Below are 6243 nucleotides of genomic sequence, written 5' to 3' on the forward strand. Positions count from 1 at the left end.
CTACAACTCAATATATTGATGCAAATAATCTATCATAAACTCCTTTAAATACAGTAATATAACCAAACATTTAAATTTGTCTACCTATGTAGCATTTATAAATTTGGTCATCTAAACAAACTCAAATAAAATAGGAGCAAATCACCGGTTAAATAGTGATAATTATAGCTTTACATTATTAATTATAAGTTGGCACACATTGCAAGTGCAAGTTTTCAAGTTTGGAGAGTAATTTCAAAACTCGTAAGGCCATGTTTTTATACCAATTTCACAAACATTGGACCAACAAGTTCATACGCTAATTTTAGAATCACTGCCTCGTCAAGTTTACCCAATGCAAAGACAATTTTAATTAAATAATTTATTATATTATGAAATATTAGCAGAAATTTTAAACTCTATCTATAAGTTAAATTCAGTGAAAGCTATGTTATAATGAGTTGCATCTCATACAGTTTCCATCTCCTTATAATATATAAAAACTTATTGATGTTAGTATATATCAAATGAATAAAACAAATGTGCAACTCTCAAATAACGAATAATTTAAAGTCTAAATTTTCTATATGTTTCAAAACTAATTTCAGTGTGTCTACTTATGTTACAAAAAAGATATTTAAATCAAATATCAATAAATAGTATAATCCATAGCAAATATGTATCATACGAGTTCTTTTCAGTTAAAAAAAATATACGAGACATTTGTTTTAACAAAGCTAAACTACAAATAATTTTTCCACTAGTTCTATGTCCCGTTTATCATTATCGAGCATTGTACATATCATTCAATTACTAAAAAAATATTTCATGGTGGTGCATTATTTGATACATCAAAAAGATTTACTTATTTCATATAAAAAGATGGTGCCAATATATATTTTAAAACCAAATGTTCATTCATATTTATTGGAGAGAGTCATTAATATATAGAAATTGTTTGACTTGTTTTTTTTAATTAGAAAGATAGTTTTTAATATATGGAAACTCTACATAATATAATTTCTAATTTACAAAATCTCTAATATATACTTCCTCCGTACTAAAATAAGTTTAGTTTTTAGTTTTTATACAACGTTTGGCTCTTGTGTCTTATTTGTATTTTTTTTGCAATTAATATTTTTTATTAGATGATAAAACATGAATATTACTTTTTGTGTGACTATTTTTTAAGTTTTTCTATAAACTTTTTCATATAAGACGGATGGTCAAACGTTAGATACAGAAATCAGAAATCGATAAATGAAGTTATTATAGGATGAAGGTAGTACAAAGTTTGTGTATGCATTCGTCCTTATCGGCTGATTTTATGATGATGATTTTAGCTCTCATGTTTGAAAAATGATGAAGCAACAAAAGGATAAATGATAAGTAAAAGAGCAAATTTATGGTTTTCTAGCAGGTAACAAGAGCACTAAATTTGGTACCTCCAAATGCCTTCTCAATGATCACAAAATTGCTCTAGGTAAAATCAGTTGTACTGTGCGTGCGCGGCCTAGCTCGCTTCAGACCATGCTCTTCCGCCGCCGAGCCACGCTCAGCCAGTTCAAGCGCCTGGCCGTCGTCGAGACCGGGGAGATGCCCGCCGACCCGACGCCGCGAGAGCGCCACTACGGCGGTACAGCAGCCTCAGGCGAGTTCCGAGGGACTCTCTGGTCTTCCCACACTGATGTGAGTCCTCATTCCTGTTTGCGATGCACATGAGTCGTTTGATGAAATGCGCCAACAGACTATACTACCGTCTATTCCAACCGGTGGAAATAATTGCTGGAGCTCGAAAAGTGATAGGGGATTTCTAGGATTTTATTGTCTTGAGATCGGACGACTTGGTTTCTGCACATTCTTTTCCATGTCTTCTCATGCTTTCTAGTGAATTTTCTCATACCTTTTGCCCCACTACTGAAAGTAGTCATCAAGTCAAAAAGTTGTGGTCTACTCCAATTTACTATACCATCTCCGACCCAAAATATAAGGTGAATGGAAAAGTCGTGTGATTTCAGGCAGAACATTAAGGTAGAACGGTTTTTATTTGGTTGATATCTACGGAGTTACTTGTTTGTTCTGTATTTGATGTAAGATTACTATTGATAGTGCATATCAAAATATTTAGCAACTAATTAGGTCATGTACATAACTTGCTAAATCTAAAAACCTAGTAATCCTCACTTCGGTAGCGCAGGTAGCAACTCAAGGACCATTGACTTGTCTCTGCACATTATTTTCAATGCCTATAATTCTTTCTACTGGACTTCAAAAGAAAAATCTTTTACTGAATTTTCCCATCCACTTATCTGTCATCCCAAGTCAAGGGGGTTGACGACTTGACGCATGTAGTCATCAGTCAAGGAGTTTCAGTTCAAGAAATCCACACACACTAAGGCATTTCAAATTTCCAACAGAACCATAGCGTGAGCGTTGAGAGATGGCTCCTGCAATCCTGAACCTTTCAATCTGTTCTTCCATGTCTCTAATCCGCGCAATCGTTCTCCTTGTCCATGTAATCATCTTACTTTCCTGCCATGCTGTTAAACAATCAGCTGCACAATCAGTTAACAGTTCTGAGATGGATCGGCAAGCTCTGCTGTCCTTCAAGGCTGGCATCTCCTCCGACCCACTTGGTGTCCTGCGCTCATGGAGGTCCGACTCACTCAACTTCTGCAGCTGGAGCGGGGTCATGTGTGGTATGGCTCTTCCGCTTCGTGTTACTTCGCTTGTCTTGAACTCTCGTCAGCTGAATGGTACTTTGTCACCTTCCGTGGCTAATCTTACTTCACTGCGTCAGTTAGATCTTGCTAACAATCAGTTATGGGGAGGCATTCCTGAGAAGCTAAGCATGCTTCAGAATCTTCAATCCTTGCTGCTTGCAAGTAATAAAATTGCAGGTGATATCCCTGGATTATTAGGTACTACAAGCAAATCTCTTAGAGTTGTCAATCTTGCAAACAACATGCTTAGTGGAGGTATCCCTCGTTCTCTAGCAACTAGCTCGTCACTTACTGTGCTAAACCTGACAACTAATTTATTGTCTGGAACAATCCCTGCTACTCTGTTTAATGGCTCATCTCATCTTGCGGTCGTTGATCTTCAAAGGAATTCATTCTCTGGACCTATACCAAATTTCTATAAGATGTCTGCTCTCCAAGTTCTCAACCTTGCCGATAACAGTCTTTCTGGAAGCATACCCCAATCTCTTGGGAATGTTTCTTCCATCAATCACATATCTCTTGCAATGAACTCCTTAGAAGGATCAATTCCAGAGACTTTGAGTAATATTAAAAACCTTACGGTGCTGAACTTAGGTTACAATATTCTAACAGGGTATGTGCCAGCCATGATTTATAATAGCTCATCTCTTATTTCAATTAGCCTGTCCTATAATAGCCTTAGTGGAAACATACCATCTAGCATTGGTTATTCATTACCAAACATTGAGAGATTGATCATGTCAGATAACAATATGGAGGGATTCATACCAGCTTCGCTAGCTAATGCATCCAAGCTGCAGCTGATTGTTCTTGACAACAACAAGCTAGCTGGGCCAGTCCCATCTCTAGGATCCTTATCCAGTTTATATGGTCTATCTCTAGGATATAACTACCTAGAATCTGAGGATTGGTCATTCCTCAAATCTCTCACGAATTGCACCCAACTAGAATATCTGGCAATGGGTGGGAACGTTTTGAATGGAACTCTGCTTACATCAGTTGGCAATCTATCAAAAAGTCTAGCATTTTTACATTTTGAGAAGAACCAACTAATTGGCCGAATACCAGCTGAGATCGGAAATCTTGTAGGGCTAATCTCATTAAAACTTGGCCAAAACCAATTTGTTGGTACAATACCTATTGTGATAAGCAACCTTTTGAATCTTCAAAGGCTTGACATGGGACAGAACTTACTATCATCAGAAATTCCTTCTGTAATTGGAAATCTCCCCCTGATGATCATCCTAAACTTATCTGGGAACAAGCTGTCAGGTCAGATAACTACTAAGATAGGAAATCTTTCTCGATTGACTGAGCTTTATCTTGACAATAACAACTTAAGTGGAAACATTCCAGCAAGTTTAAGCTACGGTGAACAACTTGTTCTGCTTAACTTGTCTTCTAACAACTTAAGTGGATCAATACCACTTCAACTCTTCAATAGCACATACAGTTTTGTGTCTTTGGATTTGTCAAACAACTTACTTACGGGATCAATTCCTACACAAATTGGTAGATTGATCAATCTGGTTGTTCTTGATATTTCCTTCAACAAATTTTCTGGTGAAATTCCATCTTCACTTGGCCAATGTGTTTCGCTAGGATCTCTCAACATGAAAAATAACATTCTTATTGGAAATATACCTCAGCTTGATAAACTGAAGTCCATCTTTCTCCTTGATCTTTCTCGAAACATGTTTGTCGGTCAAATTCCTGAGTTTTTGGTGAACTTCTCTCTTTTGAACCATCTTGATCTATCGAACAACTACTTTGAAGGACCTATTCCAACTGGTGGCATCTTTCAAAATATTAGTGCAGTAACCTTCGATGGCAACACAAGACTCTGCTCAAGTTCATCTACTTCCATATTTGGATTCCCGAGTTGCCCAACTGTATCACCTGTCAAAAGAAGGAACAATGCCCACTTACTAATAATAGTGATTCCACCTGTTACTATTGCCATATTCTCGTTCTTCTGCTTCATGATGACGCTTATGAAGGGAAAGCAAGCACATACGAATTCATGCTACAAAGAGACAATGAAGAAAGTATCATATACTGATATCCTTAAGGCCACCAATTGGTTCTCTCCGGTGAACAAGATACGCTCAAGTCATACTGGGTCAATATACATTGGAAGGTTTCAGTTTGAAACAGACCTCATCGCCATCAAGTTGTTCCACCTTGACGAGCTAGGTGCGTACAATAGCTTTCATATTGAGTGTGAAGTGCTAAGAAACACCCGTCATCGCAATCTTGTTAAAGCAATCACTGTATGCTCTACGGTTGACCTAGAGAATAATGAATTCAAAGCTATAGTTTTTGAGTTCATGGCAAATGGAAGCTTGGACATGTGGATTCACCCAAAGCTACACCAAAATAGTCCCAAGAGAGGTCTGAGCTTAGGGCAGATATAAGGATAGCTGCTGATGTGGCTTTTGCTTTAGACTATATGCATAACCAGTTGACACCTCCTCTAATTCACTGTGATTTGAAGCCAAGCAATGTTCTATTGGACTATGATATGACTGCAAGAGTTGGTGATTTTGGCTCAGCAAAGTTTCTCAATTCAAGTTCTTGTCGCTCCGAATGTTTGATTGGCGTGAGAGGAACAATTGGATATATTGCACCTGGTAAGTTCAACTTTGTTCCCATTTTATTAATATTAGTTTATCTTGTATTAAAAGTGACTATTGCTTTCACAGAGTATGGAATGGGATACAAAATATCGACTGGATGTGATGTGTATAGTTTTGGAGTGCTATTGCTTGAAATGCTCACTGGTAAGAGACCAACAGATCCATTGTTCACTGATGGGAGCAACCTTCACAAGTTTGTTAGCATGGTGTTCCCAGACAATCTCCAAGAGATTTTAGATCCTCATATGCCCAAAGAGGAGCACCATTCATGTTCAGCACTATTGATGCAGACCTATGTGGAAACACTGGTTGAAGTTGGCCTCTTGTGCTCCATGGAATCGCCAAAAGATCGACCAGGAATGGGAGATGTTAGTGCCAAACTTATTGCGATTAGAGAGGCATTTTCTGAGGTCCTATACGTAGAAAAATACTCCATGTACTAACATCAAATACTCCAAATGGGAGTATTTGATTTGCGTGAATTTGCTTCCATGTACATTTGGAAGTATTGGAATTGAATGTGTGCTTCTTACTACCTTACAGTGGTGTTGCATTGGAACCATGGCTACTATGATCTATCCCCCTATGGAGCTCGACTAGATCTGTCAACATTTTGCCCCCATTTTTGTTTGCAGTAGATGATGGAAAGGGTTTTCTTGTCATTTTCATTGAATAGAGGGGTGTAAGTACTGTACAAAAAGTAAGACGGGTCTCAGGCCATAGCTAAGTAAAGGTGAGCCAGTCACCGAGCTTTTTAGCTCCCGCCAGGACCCAGGTTTTGGTCTCTTCTTTGATTTTTGCCAGCAAACTAGCCACTGGGAGCTCTTTTCTCTGGAAGGTTCTGCGATTCCCTTCGTTCCAGATTTCCCACGCCAACAGCAGCATGAGTGAGCGTAAGGCCT

At 38.0% G+C, this 6243-nt stretch overlaps 1 pseudogene; it reads left to right on the forward strand.

Annotated features, from left to right (window-relative positions):
* The first annotated feature begins 2274 nt into the window (after window positions 1-2274).
* LOC102715201 lies at window positions 2275-5952 on the forward strand (annotated as a pseudogene).
* Window positions 5953-6243: the final 291 nt, after the last annotated feature.

The sequence above is a fragment of the Oryza brachyantha genome, chromosome 4 (genome assembly GCF_000231095.2).
Source record: "Oryza brachyantha chromosome 4, ObraRS2, whole genome shotgun sequence".
NCBI classification, from domain to species: domain Eukaryota; kingdom Viridiplantae; phylum Streptophyta; class Magnoliopsida; order Poales; family Poaceae; genus Oryza; species Oryza brachyantha.